This window comes from Canis lupus, chromosome 19 (genome assembly GCF_003254725.2).
Source record: "Canis lupus dingo isolate Sandy chromosome 19, ASM325472v2, whole genome shotgun sequence".
Lineage (NCBI taxonomy): Eukaryota > Metazoa > Chordata > Mammalia > Carnivora > Canidae > Canis > Canis lupus.
Window position 1 is genome coordinate 12,189,754 of NC_064261.1, and position 22,165 is coordinate 12,211,918.

Sequence of the window (22,165 nt, forward strand, 5' to 3'; positions counted from 1 at the left end):
GTGTTATTATTTTCTGTACTTTTCAGTTGTTTGGAAATATTTCACTTTAACAGAATAAATTCTACTTCTTTACTGTTGAAAGTGTCCTCAGTTTATATAAGATTTTCCAACTAAGACTATTCTCTGCTGCTCTTTTTAGGGAGCTGAGTAGAAAGTCTAACCCCAGAAGAGCGGTTATTATCATTAAATCCAATGTGCAAGGACACGTGTAAACAAGTCTTATTAAAGAGCTACCCATAAACCATCCAAACCAGTGATTCATTAAAAAAAAAAAAAAAATAGCCTCAGGCATATCAGCCCTACTCAAACACTTGAACTTTCTTATTTTGCTCCTTTCCCCATAATTTAAGAGAAGGAAATAAAGCTTAAACACCAAGTATATAAATATTCAAATTTCTAAAAAAGTTTAAACCTGCCTTTAAAAACACAGTCATTTTGAAACAAAGATTGATTTGATTGAGTAAAAATCTATAGTACTCACTACAAGACATCACTACTGGAAAGCAGTAGAACTAGGTGCTGTCTACGCCTCGGTGAACAAAAAGAGAATTATAACGATAAAGTTGAAATTAGGCCAGTAATTTAGGCATTTTCAAATTAAAATGTCATCCACTTTTCATTTTTCTCCAATCTTATTCATGATTTTCCAGTAGCTCACTCTCAGAAAACTGTAGGCTAGTTAACTGATTGATGCTATGAACAAGTGATGGTGGACAGAGTACTTGCATTTACAGAGTTAAAAGGAAGAAAATTGTTTTTTTTCACTTGTATAGATTATACAAATTTCTTCAACCTGTAAAAACCTACTATTAAAAAACGAAACATTTCCCATAAATGTTTCCCATAAATTCCCAGCTCTATTTCTATTAACAGGAGAAGTTAATTGTCATATAAAAGAATATCAATTTCAAGACCTGCTGTTTAGATCCATGTTAATAATATTCAAAACACTGTACATGATACCCTAAAGTATTCCACTCACAAAATAGAGATCAAAAGGTACAACCTGTGCAATCCAGTCAATTTACTGCCACTCACACGAGAGATGTGTGCATTTCAACCAAAGTCTGCATTAAGCACATACTTGCCTAATGTCACATGTACAAGATCAGAAACTAAACTTGCCTCATCAAAAATGTTAAGGAATGAACATCTTGAAAGTATTTCTTAAAAATTCAGATTCCCCTTCCCCCCAGCAAAAGAATTCAGATTCTCAGTCATAATTTTTTTAATTAAAAATTAGAATTAAATTAGTAGTGTTCAAAGTTAGTAACAAGCTAATTAAATTAGAGAATTTTAAATTTTTATTTCTTTTCAAAATATTTTTAATTTAAATTCAATGCAATTAACATATAGTATATTATTGGTTTCAGAGGTAGAATTTAGTGATTCATCAGTTGCATATAACAGCTGGTGCTCAGGCAGCCCTGATGGCATAGTGGTTTAGCACCTCCTTCAGCCCAGGGCGTGATCCTGGAGACCCGGGATTCAGTCCCGCATCAAGCTCCCTGCATGGAGCCTGCTTCTCCCTCTCTCTCTCTCTCTCTCTTTCTCTCTCTCTATCTGTCTCTAATAAATAAATAAAATCTTAAAAAAAAAAAAAACACCTGGTGCTCATTCCATCAAGTGCACTCCTTGATGCCCATCACCCAGTTACCCCATCCTCCCACCCACTTTCCCTCCAGCGACCCTTAGTTTGTTTCCCATAATTAAGAGTTTCTTGTGGTTTATCTCCCTTTCTGTTTTTGTCTTATTTTTCCTTCCCTTCCCCTATTTCATCTGTTTTGTTTCTTAAATTCCACATGAGTGAAATAATACGATATTTCTCTTTCTCTGAGTGACTTATTTTGCTTAGCATGATACCCTCTAGCTCCATCCACACCTTTGCAAATGGCAAGATTTCATTCTTTTGAATGGCCGAGTAATATTCCATTGTGTATATATGCCACATTTTCTTTATCCATTCATCTGTTGACGAACATCTGGGCTCTTTCTATATTTTGGCTATTGTGGAAATTGCTCTATAAACATTGGTTGACAGTGCAATTGCTCTATTTTTAACTTTATGAGGAACCTCAAAATAGTTTTGAATGGCTATAGCAGTTTTCATTCCCACCAACAATGTGAGAGGAGTCTGCTTTCTCCACATTGTCGCCAACATCTATTCTTTCCTGAGTTGTTCATTTTAGCCATTCTGGCTCATGTGAGGTGGCATCTCATTGTGGTTTTGATTTGTATTTTCCTGATGCCAATTGATGTTGAGTATTTTTTCATGTGTTTATTAACCATTTGGATACCGTCTTTGCAGAAATGTCTATTCATGTTTTCTGTCCATTTCTTAAATAGACTTTTTGTTTTTAGGATGTTGACCTTGGTAAGTTCTTTATAGATCTTGGATACTAGCCCTTTATCTGATATGTCATTTGCAAATATCTTCTCCCATTCTGTAGGTTTCCTTTTAGTTTTGTTAACTGTTTCCTTTGCTGTGCAAAAGCTTTTTATCTTGATGAAGTCCCAATAGTTCATTTTTGCTTTTGTTCCCCTTGCCTTTGAAGATGTGTCTAACAAGAAGTTGCTGCATATGAGTTCAAAGAAGTTGCTGCCTGTGTCCTTCTCTAAGATATTGATGGATTCCTGTCTCACATTTAAGTTTTTCAACCTAAATTCAATCCTTTCATCCTTTTTTTTTTTAATTTTATGTATGGTTTAAGAAAATGGCCTAGTGTCATTCTTCTGCATGTGGCTATCCAATTTCCCCAACACTATTTGTAAAAGTAACTGCCTCTTTTTTCCATTGGATATTCTTTCCTGCTTTATCACAGATTAGTTGGCCATAGAGTTGAGAATCTTTTTCTGAGTTCTCTATTGTGTTCCATTGATCTATATGTCTGGTTTTGTGCCAGGACCATACTGTCTTGATGATTAAGCTTGGTAATACAGCTTAAAGTCCAGAACTGTGATGTTCTGGCTTTGGCTTTCTTTTTCAACATTTATTTTGTTATTTGGGGTCTGTTCTAGCTCCATACAAATTTTAGGGTTGTTTGTTCCAGCTCTATGAAAAATGCTGTTGATATTTTGATAGGGATTGCATTGAATAGACTGCTTTGGATAGTATTGACATTTCAACAATATTCATTCTTCTGATCCATGAGCATGGATGTGTTTCCATTTTCTTTGTGTCTTCCTCAATTTCTTTTGTAAGTGTTCTATAGTTTACAGAGCACAGATCTTTTGTCTCTTTAGTTAGGCTTATTCCTAAGCACCTTATGGTTTCTGGTGCAATTGTAAATGAGATCAATTCCTTAATTTATTTCTTTTGCCTCATTGTTAGTGTATAGAAATGCAACTGACTTCTGTGCATTGATTTTATATCCTGTGACTTTGCTGAATTTCTGTATCAGTTCTAGCAATTTTTTGGTGGAGTATTTTGGGTTTTCTACATAGAGAATCATGTCATCTGTGAAGGGTGAGAGTTGACTGCTTCTTTGCCAGTTTGGATGTCTTTTATTTCTTTTTGTTGTCTAATTGCTTAGGCTGTGACTTCCAGTACGTTGAACAACAGTGGTGAGAGTGGACATCCCTGTCGTGTTCCTGACCTTAGAGGGAAGGCTCAGTTTTTCCCCTTTGAGGATGATATTCACTGTGGGTTTTTCTTCTATGGATTTTATGGTTTTGAGGTATGATCCTTCTATCCCTACTTGGCAGAGAGTTTTTATCAAGAAAGAATGCTGTATTTTGTCAAATGTTTTTTCTGCCTCTATTGAGAGGATCATATGGTTCTTGTCTTTTATTAATGTGATGTATCACTTTGATTAATTTGTGAATGTTGAGCCACCCTTGCAGCCCAGGAATAAATCCCACTTAGTTTTGGTGAATAATCCTTTCTAATGTACTGTTGGATCCTACTAGTTAGTATCTTGGTGAGAATTTTTGCAACCATTTTCATGAAGAAAATGGTCTGTAATTCCCCTGTTTGGTGAGGTCTCTGTCTGATTTTGGGATCAAAGTAATGCTGGCCTCATAGAAAGACTTTGGAAGTTTTCCTTCTATTTATATTTATTGAAAAAGCTTCAGAAGAATAGGTATTATATTTTCTTTAAATGTTTGGTAGAACTCCCCTGGGAAGCCATCTGGCCCTGGACTCTTGTTTGTTGGGAGGTTTTTGATTACTGATCCAATTTCTTTGCTGGTTTTGGGTCTGTTCAGATTTCTATTTCTTCCTGTTTAAGTTTTGGTTGTTTATGTTTCTAGGAACTTATCCATTTCTTCCAGATTTCCTATGTTTTTGGCATATAATTGCTCAAAATATTCTTTTATAATTCTTTGCATTTCTTTGGTGTTGGTTGTGATCTCTTTAATTCATGATTTTATTGATTTGAGTCCTTTCTCATTTCTTTTTGATAGGTCTGGCTAGGGGGTTATCTGTCTTATTAATTCTTTCAAAGAACCAGCTCCTAGTTTTGTTGATCTGTTCTACTGCTCTTTTGAATTCTATGCCATTAATTTCTGCTCTAATCTTTTTATTTCTCTTCTCCTGCTGGATTTAGGCTTTGTTTTCTGTTCTTTTTCTAGCTCCTTTAGGTATAAGGTTAAGTTGTGTATATGAGACTTTTTTTTGTTTCTTAAGAAAGGCCAGTATTGCTATATACTTCCCACTTAGGACCATCTTTGCTGCATCCCAAAGGTCTGAACTGTCATGTTTCATTTTCATTTGTTTCCATGTATTTTTTTTAATTTTATTTCTTTAAATGTAATTATTAACATGCTTAGTTCATTTGTAATAATGAGCAAAAAATAATTTCACTCAACTCTGTTTGACTTAAAAATTTAAATTTCTTGCAGTGATGTATACCATTGACATATTTTATTTTCTACATACTATGACATTTCAACATCTTTAAAAAAAAAGCATTTCTGTTTGGAGAGAAATTGCCTCTCCCTGGGCTAGCCAATTCTTAGAGATAGCAAATGGCCCAGCTAGGAGCACATCTTTTATATGTGCACACTAACCAATGCAAAGCCATTTCTCCTCTACCTGGCCATACAACTCAGGAAGAAATATTCCTCTGCCTTAATCATCCCAGGGCCAGGTACCAGGCAACTAGGGACCATTTTTTGACATTAGAGCTCACCAAAAGTATTCAGACTAACCAATCCTAACTTTCCTGTCCTGCCTTGCTTTTCTCTCAAAAATTCCATAAAGCAGTGGCCTAGGTGCTCCCATAGCTCTTTTTCCTTCTGCCTCCTGACCCATGCTAGTGTTTACCGTGTGATCCTTCATGTCATGTCATGCCTCCTGTTTTAAGGACCTATGCATATAATAAACTGTTTTCCTGAGCTTCTCCTGAATCTCCTCTTGCGGCCACACCTGATTGACCATCACATAACGCAAACAGGATTTTATTTTACTTGTTTTCCTATTTTCTACATGCAGTACTACTGATGATTGTCCATCAGTATCTATTTATCCCTGCTACCTTTTAATAACAGATATCACTGGTTTTACCTAACCTGTGACTGCCTAGCTCAAGGGGACATTTCCTAGCTTCCCTTGCAGCTAGATATGGCCCTTTTGCCAGGTTTTGGTCAAACTTATCACATAGATGAAAAATAAAATTTGTTTTTTGTTAATCTAAAAGGCAAATACAGGAACAACATCTACCAATATGTAGAAGTGATTTTCAATTAAATACAGAAAATCACTTTCTAACAATAGCACTTTAGAAGCTACTGCACTTCCAACACTAGATCTGCTTTTCTTTCCATTTTTAAGATTTTATTTATTTATTTATTTATTTATTTATTTATTTATTTGAGAAAGAAAGAGAGTATGCAAGCAGGAGGAGGAGCAGAGGGGGAGGGAGAAAGAATCTCAAGCAGATTCTGTGCTAAGTGCAGAGCTTGATGTGAGACCAGATCCCAGAACCCTGAGAGCACAACTTGAGCCAAAAGCAAGAGTCAGATGCTTAACTGACCAAGCCACACAGGTACCCAGATCTACCCCCTAGATCCTCTACCAACAAAATGGAAGGAAGAATTTCTGAATTGATTTAAAGATTTGAATAGATGGGCATTAAAGTTTCTTCCAGCCTAATATTCTGCAATTCTACATCAGGTAGGAAAAGGAAAGTTGGGAGGAGGATGAGAAAATGGGGAGCAGGATAGAATGGGGCAAAGAATAAGGAATAAAGAAAAGACAATTTTAATTTATCACCAAGATAGATTATTGGGAAATACATCTGAGTAACTAGAAAGAAATTGCTTTATCATTTTTATGCAATACCAAGTTTCCTGGTACATGTCCTTCTCTTTCTAAGAAAGCAAAAAAATAATCACAATACATTTCAAACAAATATATTTGAAAATCTAGAAAGCAAACTCCAGATTCAGAGTATTGTTATAAAATTGTTTCTCATGGTCTTAAGATTAATTTTACTGGAATTGAACATGCCTTTCATTTATCATTTATGGTAGCACTTTTAGACTGCTTGATTGATTCATGTTACAATCACAGAGTAACTTACTATTCTAATTTATAACATGATGTCTGTTGACTTTTGCCATACTTATATCTCTCCTGGGTTCTGTCACTTTACAAACATCTTAGTTAATGGCTCCTTCCAATTTATTAATGTCTAATTAAAGCAAATAACATAAATTACTATATCATGCTTTTCTTGGCACTGTTTCTACTGCCTAACACAATGCTATTGTTATAAGTGGGCCTCAGAAATACTTTCATTCAATGATTGTTTATTGAGGTTCTATTCTATACCTGCCAATGCTCTGGGCACTGGGAATGATATGGTCCTGTGGCTAAGAGCGCAGGCTTCTAGGTTGAATGAATCTGGGTTTGAATCCCTGCTCTGCCACTTAGTATACCTGTTTCTTATACTGCAGTTTCCTCACCTGTAAAAATGGGCAAAATAACAATGCTTCCTTCCCAGGTGAAAACAGAATAACATAATATATGTAATGAGATTAGCATTCCCTAGCATATGATAAATCCTTAATAAATGTTATTTATAAGTTAATCACATTGTATCTATAAGATAATGTCAATAACATAACCATTCATATTATAATCTATGTACTATAATTCACTGGATAAAAGTTCCATGAAAAAAGGATTTTTTGCCTAATTTTTTTTTTCATTACTATGTGTCTACTGCCTAAAAGAGTGCCTGGAACATACTAAGCACACCAAAAAAAAAGTGCTTTAAATAAATGAATCAGTAATCAACACATATTTAAAATGATTTCATTTTTTTATTACAGGCATTAATTTCAAAAATTAGAAACTACATGGAAGAATGCTATACTAAGATTAAATAAAGAGGTGCCTGAGTGGCTCAGTTCGTTGAATGTCCAACTTTTGGTCGGTTCAAGTCTTGATCTCAGGGTCATGAGACTGAGCCCTGCATTGGGCTCCATGCTCAGAGAGGAGTTGGCTTGAGGTTCTCTCCTTTTCCTTCTCCCTCTTCCCTTCCCCCTGCATTGCCCCCCAGCAAATAAATACATATTTTTAAAAATTAAAATAAGAATGAATTTTAACATATCCAAGATAAGTTACTTCCTTCCAGGATGCTTAGAAAGACAAGGTCTGTTATGCAGGCAAAAAGCACTTATAGTAAAAATCAACAACATAAAAAACAAGTGTTTGCAAGGATGTAGAGAAAAAGGAATCCTCTTGCACTGCTGGTGGGAATGCAAACCTGTGCAGCCACTGTGGAAAACAGTAGAGATTCCTCCAATAGTTAAAAATAGAACTACCCTACATGACCCAGCAATTGCACTACTGGATATTTACCCAACGAATACAAAAACGCTAATTCAAAGGGATACATACACCCCTATGTTTACAGCAGCATTATTTACAATAGCCAAATTATAGAGCAGCCCACATGTCCACTGATTGATGAACAAAGAAGAAGTGATTATATAGATATCTATCTATCTATCTATCTATCTACATATAGAGAGAGAATATTACTCATCCCTAAAAAAGAATGAGCTCTTGCAAATGTGCAACAACATCGTTGGAGCTAAACAATAAATGCTAAAGTCGAAGAAAGACAAATAAGTCAAAGAAAGACAAATACCCTATGATTTTATTGATATATGGAATTTAAAGGTTTTTTACTTATGTATTTAAAGGTTTTTTACTTATGTATTTATTTATTTGAGAAACAAAGATGGTGAGAGAGTGTAAGCAGGGGGAAGAGAATGTCAGGGAAAGACAGAACCTCAAGCAGACTCTGCGCTGAGTGTGTGGGCCTGATGCAGGACTCGATCTCATGACCCTGAGATCATGACCTGAACTGACATCAAGAGCTGGACGCTCAACCAACTGAGCCACCCAGGAATTTTAAGAAATTTATATGTGGAATTTAAGAAACAAAACAAATGAGCAAAAGGGAAAAGAGAGAGAGAAAGAAGCAAACTAAGAAACAGACTTTTAGTTATACAAAACAAAGTGGTCACCAGAGAGGAAGTGGGTGGAGGGATGGGTTAAGTAGGTGACGGGGATTAAGAAGTGCACTTGCTGTATTGAGCACTGGGTGTTGTATGGAACTATTGAATCACTATATTGTACATTTAAAACTAATATAATACTATATGTTAATTAATTAAAATACTTTTTAAAAAACTACTTACAGTAAAATGCCTACTTCTCTATATAATCTAAATAAGAAATCTTTAAATTGGCAACAAATGTAGTGAGTTAATTAAACATACCTGTTAGATACTCAGAGTGTCTTAACACAGAAGGACTTGAAAAACCCAAAATGATAAACTCTTGATTTTCTTATTAATCTCAGGGCTACGCAAGACAAATGCTTTTAACAGAAGAAATTAAAATATTAATAATTCCAATCTTATCTCCTAACAACATATTTTAGTAGTTCTTGGAGTACAGCAAAATGGCTTATGCACATTTGTTTTTCCATTCAATATCCCAGAAAATCTGCCAAAAGCCAGGGTTGCAGATGGAAAAGAATTAAAAAAAAAAAAACATAAAGAACTTAAATAACCCACCAAGATTTACATCTAAGAATTATATAATGACTGTACTGGAGATGTGGAGATACAATGGACACCAGTCACTTGTCTCTATCACATTTTCCTTCTCCCTTTTGTTCAAAAGCCTTGTAGCCTTTGAAAAAGTGCTCCTTACCCTTCTCTGTGTGACTTAGGCAGGGCTGCCAATTACAGGATCATAGCGTCTTTACATACTGAAGTGGGAAGAAGAAATCTGTTTCCTTTATAGTGGCTAAATTAGGATTACTGCACATTTTCAACTCCCTGAGTCATCTCCCTCACCACCACCTCATAAAAGAAGCCCGTCTCCATAGGAGGAAAGAATTAAGGCAGATATACAGAAATATGGAAGAGATGTAGAGATGAATAGGGGAGAGTCAGACATGGGGGTGTGAGAAGAGAAAAGAGAAAGAGAAAAATATGTGTTGCCATCACTCTAATCTTTGGATTGAAGAAGGCCAGCTAGTCTTCATCTTCTTAAATTCCTGAGCCAACAATTCTCTTTCTGCTCCTAGAGTTTTACTTCTTCCACTTACAAATAAAAGAATTCTGATGAATATAGAAGCCTTTCAATTTAATTTAATTACAAAATATATAGAGGTAGAGTGTAAGTTTATAAGTCAAAATATTTCAAGTCTTATGAATATTCAAGATTTCTCACTTTGGGCACTATTTTTTTGTTTCATATTTTTAATTTTTTATCCATTTATAGGATTAAAACTGCAAAACATTTGGGTTTTACTCATTGAAATTTTTCTCTTTGAGATGTGAATGCTCACACAAGTAATAAAAATGAAGAACTGATTTACTTTTTTTTCATTTTTAAGAAATTATACCAGCAATTCAAGTTAATATAATTATTATTAAGTTATTAACAGAGGGAGGATAGCACAGGAATTAAAGAGCATGGACTCTGAAACCAGACTGCCTGGATTCAAATTTAGACTCTTCCATATAGGAGCTGTGAGAACTTGGTCAGGTTATCCAAAAGACATATGTTTCCTCACCAGTAAAATGGATTATGGTGTGGTGACAGGATTTGAAATGTGAACAGTGCTTAGAATGCCATTCGAGCTGAAATTAAGCATTGCATTAGCGTTAGTCATTATGGTTGTTCTTATCATCTAAAACAATGTGATGAAAAAAAAAAAACAATGTGATGTTTTAAAATGCCTCATTGAAAAAAAATGTTTCATTGGGTTGGCTCATTTTATCACCTTACAGTTTGCTTCAATGAAAGAAATGAGGATCAGAATTTCTTGATAGATGCACAAAAGTTTAGGGTACATTTCAAAACTGATGAAGCATTTTATCAATGGTAGTAGTGCCAAATCCAAGAATAGCATGGTGGTTCCCTCTGCTGCTTAGCCTTTTTCCTCTAAGGAAGAGGAATGCAGTGGAAAGCAAATTTTCTGACTGAGACTAGAGGCTAAAAGAATCTAATACTGATTGCTTTTGCTTGTTTTTTTTTACAATATGATAATTTTTTTTAATGTTGCACTGTGATTCTAGAGATCGCATGCTCAAATATGCAAAGGACCAGGTAGGTATGTACTGTAACATGCTCAAATATGCAGAGACCCAGGCATGTACTGTAATGGCACTCTGAGTCTTGTAAATTATAAAAAAAAAAAAGTATTTTACAATGTATATCACTTACTTTTATCATCAAAGGAGAAAAATACACAAAACATGTGATCTTTTCAGAAAAATTATAGGTTCATGACTCAGCTACATCAAACAGAATTTGCTAATTTGTTGCATCTAAAAAATCACAAAACAAGCCTTGGAAGACAAGCACAGCATAAATAAGCATTTTAAAGAAAAACTGTATAGAAAGTTAAAGAAATCTGTGGATGAGATTAATTTGAGGAGGTGAAGAACATCCTTAGATGACTGGCTGTCATATGGAAAAGTCCAGTATAGCATTTTCAACAGGAAGAATGTGAAGCGATTCAAATAGACTAAATGTGGTTAAGTGCTTTGTCAGAATGGTAAAATTGTATTTAACTATCCAAAATAACTAAATAAAGAATTTTTTTTCTTTAAGGCTATAGCCATGTAATGTATCTCTAACCCATACTTCTTGACTGAACATGTTTACAGATAACAATATTGTTTGTCCTGCACAATTAAGGCATGAAGAATCTATATACCCCTGTACGGACTTTGCATAGAAACAAGTGATACCCTAGACACAGCTGAATTGATTGCTTTAAATTTTACAATTTTAAAGTTTAAAACAAAGGCTTTAGAGCTCAGAATTCATCTCACCAGGAAATTGTCTTCTAAACTTTGCTTATTGACTTAAATTTTATAAAATATGGGGGAGGTATAGAACTTATTTAGTGAAGTTGAATTAATATTCTAATAATATTCTAAAAGACACTGGGTATCACGACTACCTAGGATCTCTTTATAGGATTCAGATCTTTGAGGCTAGTTTCATGAAATAACCAGTCCTATGAATTTAAATCAGGAAATGGGTCAGCCTTAGGAAATACCATAATTTCTGTCACCTGTGTGATTTTGCATTTCAGAGGAATTGCATAGTCACTTTAATGCTTCTAACATTGTATGATGTCTACAATAATAAATATGGGTAAGACTTATCCATATTTTGCAAACCAAAGAGAATGTTTGAGAGTTTAATGATTTTTTAAAACTATTTGGAAAGCCACCCTAAAGCAGCAAGCAGCTTTAGTATGCATTAAGAGATTTTTACCAGCAGAGTTCCATCTCAAGGTACTATTCCCTCTTGCTTTATAAAAACAAAACAAAGTAACATTTCAAGGCACTGTACCTAGCAGTCCCATGGACCTGTCTCTTGCTTCAACAGCATTTGCCAAACAGACCCAGGGATGACCAGCCTCAGATCACCCTCCAACTTCTTTTCCAGTAGCAACTTTTGGAATTATCTTCTCAGTCAACCTCTGCCTCTGGCAATAAGCCAACAGCATATTTTGAGTTTAGCTCTTTATTGCCAATCAACCATGAGCTCCCACGTTAATAAGAATTATTCCACCAGGGTGGAGGCTAGTCAAATGTCTGATCAACACAGTCCTCAAGCCTCCTACACCTATTTCTCTCTAGGCTTCTATTTTGAGCATGACAATGTGGCTCTGGAGGGCATGGGCAGCTTCTCAGATACTTAGCTGGATTTGGCTCAGAAGGTTAAGGGCACCAATGCCTCTTGATGCAAATCAGCTCAGCAGCCATGCCCTCTTCTAAGATATGCAGAAGCTGTTCCAAGATGAATGAAGTAAAACCCTGAATGCCACGGAAGCTGCCGTGGTCTAGGGAAGACCCTGAACCAGGCTGTTTTGTACCTGCGTGTCCATCATTCCAGAACTGCATTTCTATGAGTTCCTGAAGAACCACCTCCTTGATGAAGAGGGGAAGCTCATCAAGAAAATGGCAACAGGGATCCCTGGGTGGCGCAGCGGTTTGGCGGCTGCCTTTGGCCCAGGGCGCGATCCTGGAGACGTCGGGCTCCCAGTGCATGGAGCCTACTTCTCCCTCTGCCTATGTCTCTGCCTCTCTCTCTCTCTCTCTCTCTCTCTCTCTCTCTCTCTCTGTGTGTGTGTGTGTGTGTGACTATCATAAATAAAAATAAAAAAAGAAAAAAGAAAATAAAAAAGAAAATGGCAACAACTTAAATGACCTCCCAGGCTGGTTGGTCTCCAGGCTGGGCTGGGCCAGTATCTCCTAGAAAAGTTCACCCTCAAGTAGGTGTGGAGCCTCCGGAACCCAGTGGCCCTTGAGGGACCTCTCTGGTATCCCCCTCCTGTCGGGACTTCTGCTTGAGCCTCTCCCTGCAGCTACTAGGTAGCTTTTTAACCACTCTGAGGCCCTCTCCCAAACTGGGGATCAAATAGAAACCATAAAGCTTTTTGCAGAAAACAAACAAAAACGATTCAACAATTGCAGATAAAAAACAATCATCAATTGAGAAATTTAATCCAGAAAGCATCAAGAAAGTAAACATTTGTAAATAGTCACATTCTGAAGAAGGAAAATCCAGAACCTAAAAAAATGAAAGTTTTATATTCAATATTACTGCAAACTATTTTTAGAAAATTCAATGTAACATTCTCATGACCTTGTGAATATTAAATATTAAAGCAATTTACCTGGTGTCCATACAAAATATGTAACTCCAAATTTACATACATATGTAAATTATGTATATTCTGTTCCAATTGTTTCCCAGAGTGATTTCACTGAAACATTAATTCCACAGAATTTTTATAGATAGCAAATATTAAATGTGGGAGACAGCTTAGAACAGTAGGTGAGTTCACATTATGCCTACTCTGCTTATGTAATTGTGAGCAAATTTTTTAACTGCCATATGCTTCAGTTCCCTAATCTATGAAACAAAGATAAAAATGGTATCTGGATCATAGAACTAATGCATAAAATGTTTAGAATAGTGTCTGGAAGATAGTAAATACTCAGTAAGTGGTAATTGCCATTGTTATTGATATTGATATTGCTGCTATGTAAAAAAAAGTACAGTGGAAAAATATGTTTGCAATGTTTTGGGTTATAATATACAACAGATTTCTCTTTTGAAGGATTTTGGAGTTACTAATATGCTAATATCCATAATGACTCTCCAAGGGACAAATAGAGTTTGCAGTGCTTTCCAAACTTTTGTCACTGGAATCTTTCCCTGACCCCCTCAGCATATTTTTCAAAACTAGTATCAATGATTAGACCTGAAGGATATAAGTAAATAGAGGATTTTTAAAAAGATAATTTTTTAAAAAGATATTTTTTAAAAAGATAATACAAACAAAAGAATTTTTTAAAAAGATAATACAAACAAATCTATCTACTGTGATCACTTTAGTAAGAAATTTTTAAAATTCAAGTTCTAAAATCAGACCTGACTTTAAGTACTAACTCCATTACTTAGGTATTATGTGATCTTAGGCAGGATAATGAACTTCTCTGAGCCTCTGCTTCCTCATTTGTAAAATGATGATAGTAAACATACCTATTACACAGGATTGCTATGAGGATTAAATGGAAAAATATTTGTCAAGTACTTGCCAAAATGCTGTCAAACTGGGGACAAAGATTCTGTTTGGAGCATCCCGTGAGGTGTCCCCATTCCCCCACCCCACCCACATAAGTCTATGACCCTCTCATGCTGAGAATGACTTGAGAATCAGGAGAATTCCGATATCTCCAAATATTTCTGGTTAAGGATGCATTATTGCTAGCATACGATTTTTTTTGAATGATAACATTAATCCTAACCATAAAAAACTATGACATAACAAATTATTCAGCTTTATGACTGAGCCCTGCTGAGACCATGTCTCTATCAGGACTTAGAGGGGCCAAAGGAAGCTCTTCATAAAGATCCTATATTTTGTTTTGTGTGTGCCTGCTTCTGCTAGGTTTCTTTATTTGTTATTATTATAAGCTGGAAAATTGATGTAATTAATTATATTGCAGTTTGGGTGGGATGGAGGTTGGGTGTTCTTTTTATCTGTAGCTAAACATAAATACTATAGCAAAACAGTGCCTCACCATAAGCACACAATGAATATGAACTGTTACCTATCATCCCCATTCAGGGTTGGATCCAGAGGGTTTGTGGAGTAGAAGCTTACATAATTTGGGAGGACCTTGCCTGAAAAAAAAAGAAATATAAAATTAGACCATGCAAGGGGCCCCAAAGCATAAGCTTTATTAGCTTTATAATAAATCCACTTAAAGGACAGAAAATATATATTCCTGCCTTTAAGGAGTTTTAAATATAATAAGGGAAATATGATAGTACCTAAGAGTTTAAATAGCAGTGTAAACTATAAGAGAAAATTCAATATAGCAATGCAAAAAGGTCACAAAGCAGGACATAATAAATTTCTAAATGAGTGGCATAGTTAATATATATTATGGGAGATCAAGAGACAGAGTGATCACCATGACCTGGATTATCCTAGAAGGCTTCACAGAGTATGTAACATTTTAGTTGGGTTGAAAAGGGAGAATTAGGGTAGGCAGAAAGAAAAGAAAATTCTATGTGTTCAAATATTCAAATCATTTAAGTTAAAATGACAGACCTGCTTGGTTGAGGTAGAAGTTTCTGGAAGACAGCGATTGAATATGGTTTGAGAGCAACTAATTAAAGATTTTGAATAGCAGTCTAACAATTTGGAGCTTAACCTTACAAGCAAAATGGAGCTACTAATCTTCTTAAAAATAATAAAGCAGTGTTTTATGACCACCAGTCACATCACCACCAGGGTGGTACCAAAGCTGAGGGAAACATAGAACACATATTATTATATATGGCAAAGCTCTCTTATAAGATCTATTACTCATCTCAGAGTTTTCAAATACCTCATGCTATTTAACCTGAGTATCTGAAAATTCAGTGTCATAGTTAAGCTGGGGGAAGGGGAGGTGGCCGGGGAGATGGGGTGACTGGGGGATGAGCACTGAGGAGGGCACCTGACGGGATGAGCACTGGGTGTTGGCAAATTGAACTTAAATAAATAAATAAATAAATAAATAAATAAATAAATAAATAAATAAAATATATATATAATTTTTAAAAGCTGGGGTCAAAAAATTGTGTGACTTGGAATTCAGATTTTTGAAGTCTATATCTCATAGGTACTTAAGAAAATTATGAAATACTCATAAGTAGCAAAACTTGTGAAAACATTAGGCCAAGTAATAAATATAGATAATTAGTCTATTTCAAGTGTTGAATGCTATTTGCCATCAACAAAATAGAAAATTTTTCACCTTCATATATCCAGAGCCCATCAAGAGGCTGATCTGCTTACCGTGGTGGTGATGGAGAACTGTCAAAGAAAGCATTCACTTCGATCAGTAAGCCTTGAATCCTAAGTTTAAACTTGAGAGTAAGTTGTCCCATGTAGTAACTCTGTATTACAGCCATCAGAAAAGAGACAAAAGAGCAAATACCATGATATAAGTAAAGAAAACAATGTGTTTCTTGCTCCCCAGGTCTTGATAAAATTAAACTTAAATAACCTTTTTTTATTAATATCCTTAAGGCAATCAACACCTTATTACATTTTAAGGAATTCTATTAATTGTACTTAAATCTTTTTGTATGGTATTCATTCATATCAAAATTTGGACAAAAAGTAATTTGAGGAATTGCTTTTTGTGACTTAATACACACGGAACATTTATTTATGTAGTATTTATAATGTTTAACAATGTGAATTTGCTTTTATTCATCCCACAAATAATTTTTTTAGAAGATTTTTTTTATTTATCATGAGAGACACAGAGAGAGAGAGAGAACGGCAGAGACACAGGCAGAGGGAGAAGCAGGCTCCATGCAGGGAGTGCAATGTGGGACTCGATCCCAGGACACCGGGATTATGCCCTGAGCCAAAGGCAGATGCTCAACTGCTGAGCCACCCAGGCATCCCTCCACAAATAATTTTTGAGGGCATATTATGTGTACAGCTTCTCAGTAGGTCCTAGAGAAAATTTAAAGAAATTGAAGATGTAATCTCTGTCCTAAAAGTACATATAATTTTTACAATCAGAATGAAAAAATGTACATCTACAAATTAATGAATAGTTCAAGGAAACATAGATTTAGAACCAGATTAGATTACACAGAAAAGTAACAGAAACATGGAGATAAATGTAACTTTGTAATAGTCAGAAAATGCTCCTGGGACTTGACCTTCACAGGAGAAAATACATAGGCTGAATATAACTATCTTGAATAGCTTATTTGGAGTGTTTATTTTGCCTACTTCAACTTCAAGTTTTTCCAAAGCTGAAAATAATGACATCAGTTGGTCAGCATTTACTGTTCACATTCCATGCTAGATGCTGACTTCTATGTATTCCCCCAAATCTATTAGAATATTGTTTTTACCGAGGTATATATTAAATGTTTATTAAGTGTTAATCAATGAAAGAAACATTTCTTGTGAAACCACCATCTGCCTTTTCGGTGCTACATGTTAAAACCACAAAAGCAAGTCATTTCCCTTGCCCTCAGGTGATTCACAATCTAGCAGAAAAGAGAACTATAACAATATAAGAGAAAATTGTGAAAAGTGCTTTAATAGAAGTTTGGGAACACAGAGCAGGAGGCTCTGGTTCTAATGGCAGGGAACTGGAAGAGTGGGGAGCATCTCAAAAACTTGACAGAAGTTACAGTTAAAGATGTGTAGGAACAGAAGAGGAAAGGAAACCAGTGTATTGTAAGTGGAAAAAATAGCATGAACGAAAGCAGAGGGTATGTTGAAAGCTGAAGAGAGATGTGAGAGCAGGTATAAACAGCATGCTGTGTACATGGTGGAAAATCGTGGCAGGGTAGAGGGGGGAGGTGATATAGTCAGAGAAGTCATGCTAGTAGAAGTGGGTGCAGATCTCAGGAGTTAACATCAAAGTTTATTTTTTTTTAATATTTTATGTATTTATTCATGAGAGACACACACAGAGAGAGAGAGAGAGAGAGAGAGGCAGAGACACAGGCAGAGGGAGAAGCAGGCTCCATGCACCGGGAGCCCGATGTGGGACTCCATCCCGGGTCTCCAGAATCACGCCCTGGGCTAAAGGCGGCGCTAAACCGCTGAGCCACCCAGGCTGCCCAACATCAAAGTTTATGATGAAACTACGTGGAACTATTGTAGGGTTTTAAGCACAGAATTTACTGACAAGGTTTATGTTTAAGAAGAATCACTTTGGAGGATGTATAGAAGAACAAAAATACTCTAAGAAATTTTGAAGTCTTTCTAAAATTTATTTTTCTATCCCAGCTTCCCCTAACTGCACTGGTAAGCTTTCATTTTCAAAGTTATAGTCTTTATTTCAAATGATTCTTTTGAAACGTCTGAAGAGAAAAGGATTTTAAAGAATTGAACTCAATTCAGTAACAATGGAACTCTTTATTCCCTCTCTGCAGCATAATACTTCTTGAATGTCCTAGTGCTAGATACACTCATGCCTTCTCAATTATTCCTTTCTCATTATATAAAGGAAATTAACCAAAGTTATTCTGACTGAAGGAAAGAAAGCAAAATTTAGCGCCAAGAATAAATTACTGTAAGCACTAAATGCTATAGGTTTAAACAGCCATTTAGAAAACTATCCCATCATAAAAGCAAAAGAAATTTATCTGCACAAAAGTTTAAAACTCCATATATTCAATGGCATTATTGTTCATATTCTCAAATCATGTCTAACTCTGAGCTACTTTTGCATAGAAAAAGAACTGGAACAATTTTAAAATGTATCATGTTGAGGGTTTTTTTTTTTCCCTTTCTTTACAAATAGATCATGTTCTAATATCTCAAAGTGGTCAAAGGTGTTCTTCTGGCAACTTGCAAATTTCAGTAAAAACATCAACTTTAGTAAAAATTCAAAGTGTCAGATAATCTTAATTGTGTAGGAAATTTTAGTTGTTTTGTTATATAGTTTAGAAATATCAAATTCCAACAAGAAAACTTATGGAACAAAATAAAATTAACATGCATGGACAGAAAGCACATGTTTTTTATTCTAGTATTCAAGTGTTCTCTGGAATGAAACTTCTTTTTTTAAAAAAAAGATTTTATTTATTTATTTGAGAGTGAGAGATAGGAAGAAAGAGAACATGAGCAGCGGGAGAGGGAGAAGCAGACTCCCCACTAAGCAGGGAGCCCACTGTAGGGCTCAATTCCAGGACCCAGGGATCATGACTTGAGCCGAGGGCAGACGCTTAACCAACTGAGCCACCCAGGCTCCCTGAATGAAACTTCTTAATGAGGTATCTATTTTATTAAACACACTTAGTATATAAAGAAAAGCTTAAGTGCAAATACAAAACAAAAACTTCACAACACTATACATGGCAGTTCTGGGGTATCCTTATGTTCAATTGCTGATGCAATTATGACACAGAACCCCTTTTGGCCTGATGAAGTTTTATTTTTTTGTAAAGATTTTATGTATTTATTTGAGAGAGTGAGCGAGAGAGAGAGAGCTCTCACACAAACTGGGGAAGAGGAAGAGAGAGAAGCAAACTCCCTGCTGAGTGGGGACCCCAAAGTGGGCCTCAATCCCAGGATCCGGGGATCATGACCTGAGCCAAAGGCAGACACTTAACTGAGCCACCCAGGTGCCTCTGGCCGGATGAAGTTTTAGTTTTAGTTTCTTAAATCAAATTTCCACAAAGGAATAATACATCACCTATAGTAACAGAAACATGTTATTTGGCCAAAAATGCAATGACTCCTGAAGGGCAACACTGAATTTTTCTAAACTGGAGTAAGTAAATTTCTAAAAGTCAATAAAAGAGCAGACAATAAAAAAAAATAAAAATTAAAATTAAAAAAAAGAGCAGACAATATTCTTAACATGTCTTGTTTAGCTATATAAACTTTTATTGATTTCTCTCTTCTTTCATTTTTTTAACTGAAGTAAATTTCACACATAATATTTTCAGATGTACAACAGAATCATTTGAGATTTGTATTCATGTGAAGTGATCATCACAATCAGGCTAGTTACCATGATTCACCATACAAAAAAAAAAAGATTCTTTTTTTCTATCCTTGTGATGAGAACTTTTAAGAGTTCTCTCTTGGCAACTTTTACATATGCAGTACAATATTATTAACTATAATAATCATACTGTATATTACATCCCCATGATGTCCCATTTATTTTACATCTGGAAATGTGTACCTCTTGAACCCATCTACCCATTTCCCCAACCCCAACCCCTTTCTCCTCTCACAACCACTCATCTGTTCTCTATATCTATGGGGTTTACTTTTATTCATTTGTTTTGTTTTTTTTACATTCCACATATAACTAAAATCATATATTATTTGCCTTTCTCTATCTAACTTATTTCCCTCAGCATAATACCCTCAAGTTCCACTCACTTTGTTGCAGTTGGAACAATTTCATTCTTCTTTATGGATGAGTAGTATTGCATTGTATATATTACAGTTTCTTTACCCATTCATCTACCCAGGGACATTTAGGTTATGTATCTTGGCTATTGAAAATAATACTGTGGTGAACATAGGGTTGCACATAACTTCGAATTATTTTTTTCAAATAAATATCAAAGTGGAATTGCTGGATCATATGGTAGTTCTTTTTTTTTCTTTTCTTTTCTTTTTTTTTTTTTTTTGAGAAAACTGAATACTTTTTTCCGTAGTGGCTGCACCAATTTACATTCCCACCAACAGTATACAAGGGGTCCCTTTACTCCACGTCCTCACCAGTACTTGTTATTTCTTATCGTTTTGATCCTAGCCATTCTAATATATGTGAGATTATAGCTCATTATGGTTTTGATTTCCATTTCCCTGGTAATTAGTGAAGTTGAGCATAATTTTGTGTGTCTGTATGTCTTCTTTGGAAAAGAAAGTCCCTCTGCTCATGTTTTAATTGGACTATCTGATTTTTTGCTACTGAGTTGTAGGAGTTCTTCATATATCTTGGATATTAACCTCTTGTCAAATATATGATTTGCAAATATTTTCTCCCACTCAGTACACTGCCTGTTCATTTTGTTGGTTTCCTTGGCTGTGAGGAACCTTTTTAGTTTGATGTAATCCCACTTAATTATTTTGCTTTTGTTGCCTTTCTTTTGGAGTCAGATCCAAATTAAATTTAGTGTTCCTGGTTTCACTGATCTGTTCTATTGTTTTTTTAGTTTCTATTTCATTTATTTCTGCTCTAATCTTTATTATTTCCTTCTTTCTGCTGGTTTTGGGGTTTGTTTGCTCTTCTTTACCCAGCTCTTTAGGTATAAGATTACATTGTTTCTCTCTTTTTTTTTTAATTTTTTAAAATAAATTTATTTTTTATTGGTGTTCAATTTACCAACATACAGAATAACACCCAGTGCTCATCCCGTCAAGTGCCCCCCTCAGTGCCCGTCACCCATTCACCCCCACCCCCACCCTCCTCCCCTTCCACCACCCCTAGTTCGTTTCCCAGAGTTAGGAGTCTTTACGTTCTGTCTCCCTTTCTGATATTTCCCACACATTTCTTCTCCCTTCCCTTATATTCCTTTTCACTATTATTTATATTCCCCAAATGAATGAGAACATATAATGTTTGTCCTTCTCCGATTGACTTACTTCACTCAGCATAATACCCTCCAGTTCCATCCACGTTGAAGCAAATGGTGGGTATTTGTCGTTTCTAATGGCTAATATTCCATTGTATACATAAACCACATCTTCTTTCTCCAAGGTTTCTCTTGCTTCTGGCTTTATTACTATAATCTCTCTTAGAACACCTTTTGCTGCATACTACAGATTTTGAACCATTATGTTTTCATTTTCATTTGGCTCCACGTGTTTTTCTATTTCTTCTTTGACTTCTTGGTTGACTCACTCATCGTTTAACCTCCATGTATTTGTGAGTTTTTTCCAGATTTTTTTCTTGTGATTGATTTCCAGTTTCATATCATTGATATCAGAAAAGACACAATCTTTTCAATCTTTTTCAATGTTTTGTGAACTAACATGTGACCTATTCTGGAGAATGTTCTATTCTGGAGTGTTTCATCCACTCATGAATGTTCATGTTCATGAAACATGGTTTCATGTTTCAAACATGAAATGTTTTGACCATATTCATTAAGTCCATCTGATCCAATATGTCATCAAAGCCACTGTTTCTTTGTTGATTTTCTGTTTGGATGATCTATCCATTGAGATAAGTAAGATGTTAAAGTCTCTTACTATTATTGTATTATTATTGATTTCTTTCTTTATCTCTATAAATAGTTGCTTTATGTTGGGTACATAAATATTTACAATTTTTATATCTTCTTGTTGATGTGTTCCCTTTATGATTATATAGTGTCCTTCTTTGTCTCTTGTTAGTCTTTGTTTTATAGTCTATTTTGTCCAATATGAGTGAGTATTGCTACCCCAGCTTTCTTTCTTCTTCCATTTGCATGATAAATATTTCTCCATCCTCTCACTTCCAATCTGTATGTGTCTTTACTTATGAAATAAGTAAGTGCCTTGTAGGCAGCATATAGATGGGTCTTGCTTTTCTATCCATTCAGTCACCCTAAGTCTTTTGATTAGAGCATTTAGTCAATTTATATCCAAAATAATTAATGATAGGTACATACTTA

General features: G+C 35.2%; 1 protein-coding gene across 4 annotated transcripts in view; it reads right to left on the minus strand.

Moving 5' to 3' along the window:
• C19H4orf33 (chromosome 19 C4orf33 homolog) overlaps positions 1-22,165 on the minus strand; it is a 306,533-nt gene that overhangs the window by 216,332 nt on the left and 68,036 nt on the right. For 3 of the 4 annotated variants that reach the window (XR_004807008.2, XR_007403877.1, XR_007403876.1), the window contains exons 8-9: positions 15,858-15,958; positions 14,620-14,692 (exon numbers count right to left, since the gene is read on the minus strand). The gene's annotated coding sequence lies outside the window, so the exon portion shown is untranslated. Of the gene's footprint in view, positions 1-7,249; positions 13,070-14,619; positions 14,693-15,857; positions 15,959-22,165 lie in introns of those variants that run through there. The other variant, XR_003125453.3, reaches the window with a different exon arrangement.